This window comes from Balaenoptera physalus (assembly GCF_965194825.1).
Source record: "Balaenoptera physalus genome assembly, chromosome: Y".
Classification (NCBI taxonomy): domain Eukaryota; kingdom Metazoa; phylum Chordata; class Mammalia; order Artiodactyla; family Balaenopteridae; genus Balaenoptera; species Balaenoptera physalus.
This window is the reverse complement of record NC_138904.1, coordinates 10150180-10166773: the sequence shown is the minus strand read 5'-3', so window position 1 is coordinate 10166773 and position 16594 is coordinate 10150180.

The window sequence follows — 16594 nt, the reverse complement described above, 5'->3', positions numbered from 1 at the left end:
AGTTTCGGTATCTTCCGCTCTCTTTTCTCTTCTCACTTTACAGGTCTCCCGTGGACCCTGATACAGTCCTGGAGATGTGGAACAAAGTGAATCGTGTCTTCAAGCGCTAACATTGGGGAAGAAGATCTTTTTTATCGTCCCCTCTCTTTCCTCACTTTACAAGTCTCCCTTGGACCCTGATACAGTCCTGGAGATATGGAACTAAATGAATAGTGTCTTGCAATGCTAACATTGGGGAACAAGAGCTTTGTTATTGTCCCCTCTCTTTTCTCTTCTCACATTACCGATCTCCCATGGACCCTGATACAATCCTGGAGATATGGAATTAAATTTATCGTGTCTTCAAGCACTAACATTGGGGAACAAGAGCTTTGTTACCGTCCCCTCTCTTTTCCCTTCTAACATTACAGATCTCCCGTGGACCCTGATACAGTCCTGGAGATGTGGAACTAAATGAATAGTGCCTACAAGGAGTAACATTGGGGAACAAGAGCTTTGTTATCGTCCCCTCTCTTTTCTCTTCTCACTTTGCAGGTCTCCCGTGGACCCTGATACAGTCCTGGAGATATGGAAATAAATGAATCGTGTCTTCAAGCACTAACATTGGGGAACAAGAGCTATGTTATCATACCCTCTCTTTTCTCTTCTCACTTTGCAGGTCTCCCGTGGACCCGGATACAGTCCTGGAGATATGGAATTAAATGAATCATGTATTCAAGCACTAACATTGGGGAACAAGAGCTTTGTTATTATACCCTCTCTTTTCTCTTCTCACATTACAGGTCTCCCATGGACCCTGATACAGTCCTGGAGATATGGAATTAAATGAATCGTGTCTTCAAGCACTATCTTTGGGGAACAAGAGCTTTGTTATCATCCCGTCTCTTTTCTCTTCTCACTTTACAGGTCTCCCGTGGACCCTGACACAGTCCAGGAGATGTGGAACTAAGTGAATCGTGTCCTCAAGCGCTTAAATTGGGGAACAAGAGCATTGTTTTTGTCCTCTCTCTTTTGTCTTCTACCATTACAGGTCTCCCGTGGGCCCTGATACAGGCCTGGAGATGTAGAACAAAGTGAATCGTGTCTTCAAGCGATAACATTGAGGAACAAGAGCTATGTTATCATACCCTCTCTTTTCTCTTCTCACATTACAGGTCTCCCATTAACACTGATACAAACCTGGAGATGAGGATCTTAATGAATCGTATCTTCAAGCGCTAACATTGGGGAACAAGAGCTTTGTTGTTTTCCGCTCTCTTTTCTCTTCTCACTTTACAGGTCTCCCGTGGACTCTGATACAGTCCAGGAGATGTGGAACTAAGTGAATCGTGTCTTCAAGCGCTAACATTGGGGAACAAGAGCTTTGTTATCTTCCGCTCTCTTTTCTCTTCTCACTTTACAGGTCTCTTGTGGACCCTGATACAGTCCTGGAGATGTGGAACTAAGGGAATCGTGTCTTCAAGGGCTAACATTGGGGAACAAGAGCTTTGTTTTCATCCACTCTCTTTTCTCTTCTCACATTACCGGTCTCCCGTGGACCCTGATACAGTCCTGGAGATATGGAATTAAATTTATCGTGTCTTCAAGCACTAACATTGGGGAACAAGAGCTTTGTTATCGTACTCTCTCTTTTCTCTTCTCACATTACAGGTCTACCTTGGACCCTGATACAGTCCTGGAGATGTGGGACTAAGTGAATCGTGTCTTCAATCGCTAATATTGGGGAACTAGAGCTTGGTTATCTTCCACTGTCTTTTCTCTTCTCAGTGTACAGGTCTCCAGTGGACACTGATACAGTCCTGGAGATGTGGAACTAAGGGAATCGTGTCTTCAAGGGCTAACATTGGGGAACAAGAGTTTTGTGATCGTCCCCTCTGTTTTCTCTTGTCACATTACAGGTCTCCCGTTTATCCTGATACAGTCCTGGAAATGTGGAACTATGTGAATCGTGTCTTCAAGCGCTAATATTGGGGAATAAGAACTTTTTTATCGTGCCCTCTCTTTTCTCACTTTACAAGTCTCCCTTGGACCCTGATACAGACCTGGAGATGTGGAACTAAATGAATAGTGTTTTGCAGCGCTAACATTGGGGAACAAGAGCTTTCTTATCGTACTCTCTCTTTTCTCTTCTCACATTACAGGTCTACCGTGGACCCTGATACAGTCCTGGAGATGCGGAACTAAATGAATAGTGTCTTCAAGCGCTAACATTGGGGAACAAGAGTTTTGGTATCTTCCGCCCTCTTTTCTCTTCTCACTTTACAGGTCTCCCGTGGACCCTAATACAGTCCTGGAGATGTAGCAGTAAATGAATAATGTCTTCAAGCGCTAACATTTGGGAAGAAGAGTTTCGGTATCTTCCGCTCTCTTTTCTCTTCTCACTTTACAGGTCTCCCGTGGACCCTGATACAGTCCTGGAGATGTGGAACAAAGTGAATCGTGTCTTCAAGCGCTAACATTGGGGAAAAAGATCTTTTTTATCGTCCCCTCTCTTTTCTCACTTTACAAGTCTCCCTTGGATCCTGATACAGTTCTGGAGATGTGGAACTAAATGAATAGTGTCTTGCAGCGCTAACATTGGGGAACAAGAGCTTTGTTATCGTCCCCTCCCTTTTCTCTTCTCACATTACCGACCTCCCGTGGACCCTGATACAATCCTGGAGATATGGAATTAAATTTATCGTGTCTTCAAGCACTAACATTGGGGAACAAGAGCTTTGTTACCTTCCCCTCTCTTTTCTCTTCTCACATTACAGATCTCCGGTGGACACTGTTACATTCCTGGAGATGTGAAACTATGTTAATCCTGTCTTCAAGCGCTAACAATGGGAAACAGGAGGTTTGATATCGTCCCTTCTCTTTTCTGTTTTCATATTACAGATCTCCCGTGAACCCTGATACACTCCTGGAGATGTGGAACTAAGACAATCGGATTTTCAAGAACAAACATTGGGGAACAAGAGCTTTGTTATCGTCCCCTCTCTTTTCTCTTCTCACTTTGCAGGTCTCCCGTGGACCCTGATACAGTCCTGGAGATATGGAATTAAATGAATCGTGTCTTCAAGCACTAACATTGGGGAACAAGAGCTTTGTTATCATACCCTCTCTTTTCTCTTCTCACTTTGCAGGTCTCCCGTGGACCCGGATACAGTCCTGGAGATATGGAATTAAATGAATCGTGGCTTCAAGCACTAAAATTGGGGAAGAAGAGCTTTGTTATTATACCCTCTCTTTTCTCTTCTCACATTACAGATCTCCCATGGATCCTGATACAGTCTTGCAGATATGGAACTAAGTGAATCGTGTCTTCACGTGCTAACATTGGGGAACAAGAGCTTTGTTGTTTTCCACTCTCTTTTCTCTTCTCAGTTTACAGGTCTCCCGTGGACCCTGATACAGTCCTGGAGATGTGGAACTAAGTGAATCGGTTCTTCAAGCGCTTAAATTGGGGAACAAGAGCTTTGATATTGTCCTCTCTCTTTTCTCTTCTCACATTACTGGTCTCCCGTGGACCCTGATACAAGCCTGGAGATGTAAAACAAAGTGAATCGTGTCTTCAAGCGCTAACATTGTGGAACAAGAGCTTTGTATTCGTCCCCTCTCTTTTCTCTTCTCACATTACAGGTCTCCCGTGGACATAGATACAATCCTGGAGATGTGGAACTAAGTGAATGGTGTCTTCAAGCGTTAATATTGGGTAACAAGAGTTTCGGTATCTTCCGCTCTCTTTTCTCTTCTCACTTTACAGGTCTCCCGTGGACCCTGATACAGTCCTGGAGATGTGGAACAAAGTGAATCGTGTCTTCAAGCGCTAACATTGGGGAAAAAGATCTTTTTTATCGTCCCCTCTCTTTTCTCACTTTACAAGTCTCCCTTGGACCCTGATACAGTCCTGGAGATGTGGAACTAAATGAATATTGTCTTGCAGCGCTAACATTGGGGAACAAGAGCTTTGTTATCGTCCCCTCTCTTTTCTCTTCTCACATTACCGATCTCCCGTGGACCCTGATACAATCCTGGAGATATGGAATTAAATTTATCGTGTCTTCAAGCACTAACATTGGGGAACAAGAGCTTTGTTACCGTCCCCTCTCTTTTCCCTTCTAACATTACAGATCTCCCGTGGACCCTGATACAGGCCTGGAGATGTTCAACTAAATGAATAGTCCCTACAAGCAGTAACATTGGGGAACAAGAGCTTTGTTATCGTCCCCTCTCTTTTCTCTTCTCACATTACAGGTCTCCCATGGACCCTGATACAGTCCTGCAGATATGGAACTAAGTGAATCGTGTCTTCACGTGCTAACATTGGGGAACAAGAGCTTTGTTGTTTTCCACTCTCTTTTCTCTTCTCAGTTTACAGGTCTCCCGTGGACCCTGATACAGTCCTGGAGATGTGGAACTAAGTGAATCGGTTCTTCAAGCGCTTAAATTGGGGAACAAGAGCTTTGATATTGTCCTCTCTCTTTTCTCTTCTCACATTACTGGTCTCCCGTGGACCCTGATACAGGCCTGGAGATGTAGAACAAAGTGAATCGTGTCTTCAAGCGCTAACATTGGGGAACAAGAGCTTTGTTATGGTCCGCTCTCTTTTCTCTTCTCACTTTACAGGTCTCCCGTTGACCCTGATACAGTCCTGGAGATGTGGAACTAAGGGAATCGTGTCTTCAAGGGCTAACATTGGGGAACAAGAGCTTTGTTATCTTCCGCTCTGTTTTCTCTTCTCACTTTACAGATCTCCCGTGAACCCTGATACAGTCCTGGAGATGTGGAACTAAGTGAATCGTGTCTTCAAGCGCTAACATTGGGGAACAAGAGTTTTGTTATCTTCCACTCTCTTTTCTCTTCTCACTTTACAGGTCTCCCGTGGACGCTGATACCGTCCTGGAGATGTAGAACTAAGGGCATGGTGTATTCAAGTGCTAACATTGGGGAACAAGAGTTTAGTGATCGTCCCCTCTCTTTTCTCTTGTCACATTTTCGGTCTCCCGTGGACCCTGATACAGTCCTGGAAATGTGAAATTAAGTGAATCGTGTCTTCAAGTGCTAACATTGGGGAACAAGATCTTTTTTATCGTCCCCTCTCTTTTCTCACTTTACAAGTCTCCCTTGGACCCTGATACAGACCTGAAGATGTGGAACTAAATGAATAGTGTCTTCAAGCGCTAACATTTGGGAACAAGAGCTTTGATATCTTCCGCTCTCTTTTCTCTTCTCACTTTACAGGTCTCCCGTGGACCCGATTACAGTCCTAGAGATGTAGAACTAAAAGAATAGTGTCTTCAAGTGCTAACATTGGGGAACAAGAGTTTTGGTATCTTACGCTCTCTTTTCTCTTCTCACTTTACAGGTCTCCCGTGGACACTGGTACAGTCCTGGAGATGTGGAACTAAGTGAATCGGGTCTTTATGCTCTTACATTGGGGAACAAGAGCTTTGTTATCGTCCCCTCTCTTTTCTCTTCTCACATTAGAGATCTCCCTTGCACCCTGATACAGTCCTGGAGATATGGAATTAAATTTATCGTGTCTTCAAGCACTAACATTGGGGAACAAGAGCTTTGTTATCCTCCCCTCTCTTTTCTCTTCTAACATTACAGGTCTCCCGTGGACCCTGCTACAGTCCTGGAGATGTGGAACGAATTGAATCGTGTCTTCAAGCACTAACATTGGGGAACAAGAGCTTTGTTATCTTCTGCTCTCTTTTCTCTTCTCACTTTACAGGTGTCCCGTGGACACTGATAAAGTACTGTAGATGTGGAACTAAATGAAAATTTTCTCAAGCGCTAACATTCGGGAACAAGAGCTTTGTTACCGTCCCCTCTCTTTTCCCTTCTCACATTACAGATCTCCCGTGGACCCTGATACAGGCCTGGAGATGTGGAACTAAATTAATAGTGCCTACAAGAAGTAACATTGGGGAACAAGAGCTTTGTTATCGACCCCTCTCTTTTCTCTTCTCACTTTACTGGTCTCCCGTGGATCCTTTTACAGTCCTGAAGATGTGGAACTATGTTAATCGTGTCTTCAAGTGCTAACAATGGGAAACATGAGCTTTGATATCGTCCCTTCTCTTTTCTCTTCTCACATTAGAGATCTCCCGTGAACCCAGATACAGTCCTGGAGATGTGGAACTAAGAGAATCTGGTCTTCAAGAACTAACATTGGGGAACAAGAGCTTTGTTATAGTCCCCTCTCTTTTCTCTTCTAACATTACAGGTCTCCCGTGGACCCTGCTACAGTCCTGGAGATGTGGAACGAATTGAATCGTGTCTTCAAGCGCTAACATTGGGGAACAAGAGCTTTGTTGTTTTCCGCTCTCTTTTCTCTTCTCACTTTACAGGTCTCCCGTGGACCCTGATACAGTCCTGGAGATGTGGAACTAAGTGAATCGGGTCTTCACGCTCTTACATTGGGGAACAAGAGCTTTGTTATCGTCCCTTCTCTGTTCTCGTCTCACATTACAGGTCTCCCGTGGACCCTGATACAATCCTGTAGATGTGGAACTAAGCGAATTGCGTTTTCAAGCTCTAATATTGGGGAACAAGAGCTTTGTTATCTTCCACTCTCCTTTCTCTTCTCACTTTACAGGTCTCCCTTGGACCCTGATAGAGTCCTGGAGATGTGGCACTAAATGAATCCTGTCTTCAAGCGCTAACATTGGGGAACAAGAGCTTTGTTATCTTCCGCTCTGTTTTCTCTCCTCACTTTACAGGTCTCCCGTGGACCCTGATACAGTCCTGGAGATGTGGAACTAATAGAATGCTGTCTTCAAGCGCTAACATTGCTGTACAAGAGCTTCGTTATCTTCCACTCTCTTTTCTCTTCTCACTTTACAGGTCTCCCGTGGACCCTGACACAGTTCTGGAGATGTGGAACTAAGTGAATCGTGTCTTCAAGCGCTAACATTGGGGAACAAGAGCTTTGTTATCTTCTGCTCTCCTTTTTCTTCTCACTTTACCGGTCTCCCGTGGACACTGATAAAGTACTGTAGATGTGGAACTAAATGAAAATATTCTCAAGCGCGAACATTGGGGAACAAGAGCTTTGTTACCGTCCCCTCTCTTTTCACTTCTCACATTACAGATCTCCTGTGGACCCTGATACAGCCCTGGAGATGTGGAACTAAATTAATAGTGCCTAAAAGAAGTAACATTGGGAAACAAGAGCTTTGTTATCGTCCCCTCTCTTCTCTCTTCTCACATTACAGATCTCCGGTGGACACTGTTACAGTCCTGGAGATGTGGAAGTATGTTAATCGTGTCTTCAAGCGCTAAGAATGGACAACAGGAGCTTTGATATCGTCCCTTCTATTTTCTCTTCTCATATTACAGATCTCCCGTGAACCCTGATACAGTCCTGGAGATGTGGAACTAAGGGAATCGTGTCTTCAAGGGCTAACATTGGGGAAAAAGGCTTTGTGATCGTCACCTCTCTTTTCTCTTCTAACATTATCGGTCTCCCGTGGACACTGATACAGTCCTGGAGATATGGAATTAAATTTATCGTGTCTTCAAGCACTAACATTGGGGAACAAGAGCTTTGTTATCTTCCGCTCTGTTTTCTCTTCTCACTTTACAGGTCTCCCGTGGACGCTGATACCGTCCTGGAGATGTGGAACTAAGGGCATGGTGTATTCAAGGGCTAACATTGGGGAACAACAGCTTAGTGATCGTCCCCTCTCTTTTCTCTTGTCACATTACCGGTCTCCCGTGGACCCTGACACAGTCCTGGAAATGTGGAACTAAGTGAATCGTGTCTTCAAGCGCTAACATTGGGGAACAAGACCTTATTTATCGTCCCCTCTCTTTTCTCACTTTACAAGTCTCCCTTAGACCCTGATACAGAACTGGAGATGTGGAACTAAATGAATAGTGTCTTCAAGCACCAACATTGGGGAACTAGAGCTTTGGTATCTTCCGCTCTCTTTTCTCTTCTCACTTTACAGGTCTCCCGTGGACCCTGATACAGTCCTGGAAATGTGGAACTAAGTGAATCGTGTGTTGAAGCGCTTAAATTGGGGAACAAGAGAGTTGCCTTTGTCCTCTCTCTTTTCTCTTCTCACATTACAGGTCTCCCGTGGACCCTGATACAGGCCTGGAGATGTAGAACAAAGTGAATCGTGTCCTCAAGTGCTAACATTGGGGAACAAGAGCTTTGTTATGGTCCGCTCTCTTTTCTCTTCTCACTTTACAGGTCTCCAGTTGACCCTGATACAGTCCTGGAGATGTGGAACTAAGGGAATCGTGTGTTCAAGGGCTAACATTGGGGAACAAGAGCTTTGTGATCGTCACCTGTCTTTACTCTTCTAACATTACCGACTCCCGTGGACCCTGATACAGTCCTGGAAATGTGGAACTAAGTGAATCGTGTCTTCAAGCTCTAACATTGGGGAACAAGACCTTTTTTATCGTCCCCTCTCTTTTGTCACTTTACAATTCTCCCTTGGACCCTTATACAGTCCTGGAGATGCGGAACTAAATGAATAGTGTCTTCAAGAGCTTACATTGGGGAATAAGAGCTTTGTTATATTCCGCTCTCTTTTCTCTTCTCACTTTACAGGTCTCCCGTGGACCCTGATACAGTCCTGGAGATGTGGAACTAAATGAATGGTTTCTTCAAGCGCTAACATGGGGGAACAAGAGCTTTGTTATCTTCCGCTCTCTTTTCTCTTCTCACTTTACAGGTCTCCCGTGGACCCTAATACAGTCCTGGAGATGTGGAACTAAATGAATAGTGTCTTCAAGCGCTAACATTGGGGAACAAGAGCTTTGGTATTTTCCGCTCTCTTTTCTCTTCTCACTTTAGAGGTCTCCCATGGACCGTAATACAGTCCTGGAGATGTAGAACTAAATGATTAGTGTCTTCAAGCGCTATCTTTGGGGAACAAGAGTTTTCGTATCTTCCGCTCTCTTTTCTCTTCTCACTTTACAGGTCTCCCGTGGACCCTGATACAGTCCTGGAGATGTGGAACAAAGTGAATCGTGTTTTCAAGCGCTAACATTGGGGAACACGAGCTTTGTTATCCTTCCCTCTCTTTTCTCTTCTCATATTAAAGATCTCCCGTGGACACTGATACAGTCCTGGAGATGTGGAACTAAATGAATAGTGCCTTCTAGCAATAACATTGTGGAACAAGAGCTTTGTTATCGTCCCCTCTCTTTTCTCTTCTCCCATTACAGGTCTCCCATGGACCCTGCTACAGTCCTGGAAATGTGGAACTAATTGAATCGTGTCTTCAAGCGCTAACATTGGGGAACAAGAGCTTTGTTATCTTCTGCTCTCTTTTCTCTTCTCACTTTACAGGTCTCCCGTGGACGCTGATAAAGTACTGTAGATGTGGAACTAAATGAAAATTCTCTCAAGCGCTAACATTGGGGAACAAGAGCTTTATTACCGTCCCCTCTCTTTTCCCTTCTAACATTACAGATCTCCCGTGGATCCTGATACAGGCCTGGAGATGTGGAACTAAATGAATAGTCCCTACAAGCAGTAACATTGGGGAACAAGAGCTTTGTTATCGTCCCCTCTCTTTTCTCTTCTCACATTACAGGTCTCCCATGGACCCTGATACAGTCCTGCAGATATGGAACTAAGTGAATCGTGTCTTCACGTGCTAACATTGGGGAACAAGAGCTTTGTTGTTTTCCACTCTCTTTTCTCTTCTCAGTTTACAGGTCTCCCGTGGACCCTGATACAGTCCTGGAGATGTGGAACTAAGTGAATCGGTTCTTCAAGCGCTTAAATTGGGGAACAAGAGCTTTGATATTGTCCTCTCTCTTTTCTCTTCTCACATTACTGGTCTCCCGTGGACCCTGATACAGGCCTGGAGATGTAGAACAAAGTGAATCGTGTCTTCAAGCGCTAACATTGGGGAACAAGAGCTTTGTTATGGTCCGCTCTCTTTTCTCTTCTCACTTTACAGGTCTCCCGTTGACCCTGATACAGTCCTGGAGATGTGGAACTAAGGGAATCGTGTCTTCAAGGGCTAACATTGGGGAACAAGAGCTTTGTTATCTTCCGCTCTGTTTTCTCTTCTCACTTTACAGATCTCCCGTGAACCCTGATACAGTCCTGGAGATGTGGAACTAAGTGAATCGTGTCTTCAAGCGCTAACATTGGGGAACAAGAGTTTTGTTATCTTCCACTCTCTTTTCTCTTCTCACTTTACAGGTCTCCCGTGGACGCTGATACCGTCCTGGAGATGTAGAACTAAGGGCATGGTGTATTCAAGTGCTAACATTGGGGAACAAGAGTTTAGTGATCGTCCCCTCTCTTTTCTCTTGTCACATTTTCGGTCTCCCGTGGACCCTGATACAGTCCTGGAAATGTGAAATTAAGTGAATCGTGTCTTCAAGTGCTAACATTGGGGAACAAGATCTTTTTTATCGTCCCCTCTCTTTTCTCACTTTACAAGTCTCCCTTGGACCCTGATACAGACCTGAAGATGTGGAACTAAATGAATAGTGTCTTCAAGCGCTAACATTTGGGAACAAGAGCTTTGATATCTTCCGCTCTCTTTTCTCTTCTCACTTTACAGGTCTCCCGTGGACCCGATTACAGTCCTAGAGATGTAGAACTAAAAGAATAGTGTCTTCAAGTGCTAACATTGGGGAACAAGAGTTTTGGTATCTTACGCTCTCTTTTCTCTTCTCACTTTACAGGTCTCCCGTGGACACTGGTACAGTCCTGGAGATGTGGAACTAAGTGAATCGGGTCTTTATGCTCTTACATTGGGGAACAAGAGCTTTGTTATCGTCCCCTCTCTTTTCTCTTCTCACATTAGAGATCTCCCTTGCACCCTGATACAGTCCTGGAGATATGGAATTAAATTTATCGTGTCTTCAAGCACTAACATTGGGGAACAAGAGCTTTGTTATCCTCCCCTCTCTTTTCTCTTCTAACATTACAGGTCTCCCGTGGACCCTGCTACAGTCCTGGAGATGTGGAACGAATTGAATCGTGTCTTCAAGCACTAACATTGGGGAACAAGAGCTTTGTTATCTTCTGCTCTCTTTTCTCTTCTCACTTTACAGGTGTCCCGTGGACACTGATAAAGTACTGTAGATGTGGAACTAAATGAAAATTTTCTCAAGCGCTAACATTCGGGAACAAGAGCTTTGTTACCGTCCCCTCTCTTTTCCCTTCTCACATTACAGATCTCCCGTGGACCCTGATACAGGCCTGGAGATGTGGAACTAAATTAATAGTGCCTACAAGAAGTAACATTGGGGAACAAGAGCTTTGTTATCGACCCCTCTCTTTTCTCTTCTCACTTTACTGGTCTCCCGTGGATCCTTTTACAGTCCTGAAGATGTGGAACTATGTTAATCGTGTCTTCAAGTGCTAACAATGGGAAACATGAGCTTTGATATCGTCCCTTCTCTTTTCTCTTCTCACATTAGAGATCTCCCGTGAACCCAGATACAGTCCTGGAGATGTGGAACTAAGAGAATCTGGTCTTCAAGAACTAACATTGGGGAACAAGAGCTTTGTTATAGTCCCCTCTCTTTTCTCTTCTAACATTACAGGTCTCCCGTGGACCCTGCTACAGTCCTGGAGATGTGGAACGAATTGAATCGTGTCTTCAAGCGCTAACATTGGGGAACAAGAGCTTTGTTGTTTTCCGCTCTCTTTTCTCTTCTCACTTTACAGGTCTCCCGTGGACCCTGATACAGTCCTGGAGATGTGGAACTAAGTGAATCGGGTCTTCACGCTCTTACATTGGGGAACAAGAGCTTTGTTATCGTCCCTTCTCTGTTCTCGTCTCACATTACAGGTCTCCCGTGGACCCTGATACAATCCTGTAGATGTGGAACTAAGCGAATTGCGTTTTCAAGCTCTAATATTGGGGAACAAGAGCTTTGTTATCTTCCACTCTCCTTTCTCTTCTCACTTTACAGGTCTCCCTTGGACCCTGATAGAGTCCTGGAGATGTGGCACTAAATGAATCCTGTCTTCAAGCGCTAACATTGGGGAACAAGAGCTTTGTTATCTTCCGCTCTGTTTTCTCTCCTCACTTTACAGGTCTCCCGTGGACCCTGATACAGTCCTGGAGATGTGGAACTAATAGAATGCTGTCTTCAAGCGCTAACATTGCTGTACAAGAGCTTCGTTATCTTCCACTCTCTTTTCTCTTCTCACTTTACAGGTCTCCCGTGGACCCTGACACAGTTCTGGAGATGTGGAACTAAGTGAATCGTGTCTTCAAGCGCTAACATTGGGGAACAAGAGCTTTGTTATCTTCTGCTCTCCTTTTTCTTCTCACTTTACCGGTCTCCCGTGGACACTGATAAAGTACTGTAGATGTGGAACTAAATGAAAATATTCTCAAGCGCGAACATTGGGGAACAAGAGCTTTGTTACCGTCCCCTCTCTTTTCACTTCTCACATTACAGATCTCCTGTGGACCCTGATACAGCCCTGGAGATGTGGAACTAAATTAATAGTGCCTAAAAGAAGTAACATTGGGAAACAAGAGCTTTGTTATCGTCCCCTCTCTTCTCTCTTCTCACATTACAGATCTCCGGTGGACACTGTTACAGTCCTGGAGATGTGGAAGTATGTTAATCGTGTCTTCAAGCGCTAAGAATGGACAACAGGAGCTTTGATATCGTCCCTTCTATTTTCTCTTCTCATATTACAGATCTCCCGTGAACCCTGATACAGTCCTGGAGATGTGGAACTAAGGGAATCGTGTCTTCAAGGGCTAACATTGGGGAAAAAGGCTTTGTGATCGTCACCTCTCTTTTCTCTTCTAACATTATCGGTCTCCCGTGGACACTGATACAGTCCTGGAGATATGGAATTAAATTTATCGTGTCTTCAAGCACTAACATTGGGGAACAAGAGCTTTGTTATCTTCCGCTCTGTTTTCTCTTCTCACTTTACAGGTCTCCCGTGGACGCTGATACCGTCCTGGAGATGTGGAACTAAGGGCATGGTGTATTCAAGGGCTAACATTGGGGAACAACAGCTTAGTGATCGTCCCCTCTCTTTTCTCTTGTCACATTACCGGTCTCCCGTGGACCCTGACACAGTCCTGGAAATGTGGAACTAAGTGAATCGTGTCTTCAAGCGCTAACATTGGGGAACAAGACCTTATTTATCGTCCCCTCTCTTTTCTCACTTTACAAGTCTCCCTTAGACCCTGATACAGAACTGGAGATGTGGAACTAAATGAATAGTGTCTTCAAGCACCAACATTGGGGAACTAGAGCTTTGGTATCTTCCGCTCTCTTTTCTCTTCTCACTTTACAGGTCTCCCGTGGACCCTGATACAGTCCTGGAAATGTGGAACTAAGTGAATCGTGTGTTGAAGCGCTTAAATTGGGGAACAAGAGAGTTGCCTTTGTCCTCTCTCTTTTCTCTTCTCACATTACAGGTCTCCCGTGGACCCTGATACAGGCCTGGAGATGTAGAACAAAGTGAATCGTGTCCTCAAGTGCTAACATTGGGGAACAAGAGCTTTGTTATGGTCCGCTCTCTTTTCTCTTCTCACTTTACAGGTCTCCAGTTGACCCTGATACAGTCCTGGAGATGTGGAACTAAGGGAATCGTGTGTTCAAGGGCTAACATTGGGGAACAAGAGCTTTGTGATCGTCACCTGTCTTTACTCTTCTAACATTACCGACTCCCGTGGACCCTGATACAGTCCTGGAAATGTGGAACTAAGTGAATCGTGTCTTCAAGCTCTAACATTGGGGAACAAGACCTTTTTTATCGTCCCCTCTCTTTTGTCACTTTACAATTCTCCCTTGGACCCTTATACAGTCCTGGAGATGCGGAACTAAATGAATAGTGTCTTCAAGAGCTTACATTGGGGAATAAGAGCTTTGTTATATTCCGCTCTCTTTTCTCTTCTCACTTTACAGGTCTCCCGTGGACCCTGATACAGTCCTGGAGATGTGGAACTAAATGAATGGTTTCTTCAAGCGCTAACATGGGGGAACAAGAGCTTTGTTATCTTCCGCTCTCTTTTCTCTTCTCACTTTACAGGTCTCCCGTGGACCCTAATACAGTCCTGGAGATGTGGAACTAAATGAATAGTGTCTTCAAGCGCTAACATTGGGGAACAAGAGCTTTGGTATTTTCCGCTCTCTTTTCTCTTCTCACTTTAGAGGTCTCCCGTGGACCGTAATACAGTCCTGGAGATGTAGAACTAAATGATTAGTGTCTTCAAGCGCTATCTTTGGGGAACAAGAGTTTTCGTATCTTCCGCTCTCTTTTCTCTTCTCACTTTACAGGTCTCCCGTGGACCCTGATACAGTCCTGGAGATGTGGAACAAAGTGAATCGTGTTTTCAAGCGCTAACATTGGGGAACACGAGCTTTGTTATCCTTCCCTCTCTTTTCTCTTCTCATATTAAGGATCTCCCGTGGACACTGATACAGTCCTGGAGATGTGGAACTAAATGAATAGTGCCTTCTAGCAATAACATTGTGGAACAAGAGCTTTGTTATCGTCCCCTCTCTTTTCTCTTCTCCCATTACAGGTCTCCCATGGACCCTGCTACAGTCCTGGAAATGTGGAACTAATTGAATCGTGTCTTCAAGCGCTAACATTGGGGAACAAGAGCTTTGTTATCTTCTGCTCTCTTTTCTCTTCTCACTTTACAGGTCTCCCGTGGACGCTGATAAAGTACTGTAGATGTGGAACTAAATGAAAATTCTCTCAAGCGCTAACATTGGGGAACAAGAGCTTTATTACCGTCCCCTCTCTTTTCCCTTCTAACATTACAGATCTCCCGTGGATCCTGATACAGGCCTGGAGATGTGGAACTAAATGAATAGTGCCTACAAGCAGTAACATTGGGGAACAAGAGCTTTGTTATCGTCCCCTCTGTTTTCTCTTCTCACAATACAGATCTCCGGTGGACACTGTTAGAGTCCTGGAGATGTGGAACTATGTTAATCGTGTCTTCAAGCGCTAACAATGGGAAACAGGAGCTTTGATATCGTCCCTTCTCTTTTCTCTTCTCATATTACAGATCTCCCGTGAATCCTGATACACTCCTGGAGATGTGGAACTAAGAGAATCGGATTTTCAAGAACTAACATTGGTGAACAAGAGCTTTGTGATCGTCACCTCTCTTTTCTCTTCTAACATTACCGGTCTCCCGTGGACCCTGATACAGTCCTGGAGATATGGAATTAAATTTATCGTGTCTTCAAGCACTAACATTGGGGAACAAGAGCTTTGTTATCTTCCGCTCTGTTTTCTCTTCTCACTTTACAGGTCTCCCGTGAAACCTGATACAGTCCTGGAGATGTGGAACTAAGTGAATCGTGTCTTCAAGCGCTAACATTGGGGAACAAGAGCTTTGTTATCTTCCGCTCTCTTTTCTCTTCTCACTTTACAGGTCTCCCGTGGACCCTGATACAGTTCTAGAGATGTGGAACTAAGGGCATGGTGTATTCAAGGGCTAACATTGGGGAACAAGAGCTTAGTGATCGTCCCCTCTCTTTTCTCTTGTAACATTACCGGTCTCCCGTGGACCCTGATACAGTCCTGGAAATATGGAACTAAGTGAATCGTGTCTTCAAGCGCTAACATTGGGGAACAAGACCTTTTTTATCGTCCCCTCTCTTTTCTCACTTTACAAGTCTCCCTTGGACCCTGATACAGACCTCGAGATGTGTAACTAAATGAATAGTGTCTTCAAGCGCTAACATTGGGGAACAAGAACTTAGGAATCTTCCGCTCTGTTTTCTCTTCTCAATTTACAGGTCTCCCATGGACCCTATTACAGTCCTAGAGATGTAGAACTAAATGAATAGTGTCTTCAAGCGCTAACATTGGGGAACAAGAGTTTTGGTATCTTCCGCTCTGTTTTCTCTTCTCACTTTACAGATCTCCCATGGACCCTGATACAGTCCTGGAGATGTGGAACTAAGGGAATCGTGTCTTCAAGGGCTAACATTGGGGAACAAGAGCTTTGTGATCGTCACCTCTCTTTTCTCTTCTAACATTACCGGTCTCCCGTGGACCCTGATACAGTCCTGGAGATATGGAATTAAATTTATCGTGTCTTCAAGCACTAACATTGGGGAACAAGAGCTTTGTTATCTTCCGCTCTGTTTTCTCTTCTCACTTTACAGGTCTCCCGTGGACCCTATTACAGTCGTAGAGATGTAGAACTAAATGAATAGTGTCTTCAAGCGCTAACATTGGGGAACAAGAGTTTTGGTATCTTCCGCTCTGTTTTCTCTTCTCACTTTACAGATCTCCCATGGACCCTGATACAGTCCTGGAGATGTGGAACTAAGGGAATCGTGTCTTCAAGGGCTAACATTGGGGAACAAGAGCTTTGTGATCGTCACCTGTCTTTTCTCTTCTAACATTACCGGACTCCCGTGGACCCTGATACAGTCCTGGAAATGTGGAACTAAGTGAATCGTGTCTTCAAGTTCTAACATTGGGGAACAAGACCTTTTTTATCGTCCCCTCTCTTTTGTCACTTTACAATTCTCCCTTGGACCCTTATACAGTCCTGGAGATGCGGAACTAAATGAATAGTGTCTTCAAGAGCTTACATTGGGGAATAAGAGCTTTGTTATATTCCGCTCTCTTTTCTCTTCTCACTTTACAGGTCTC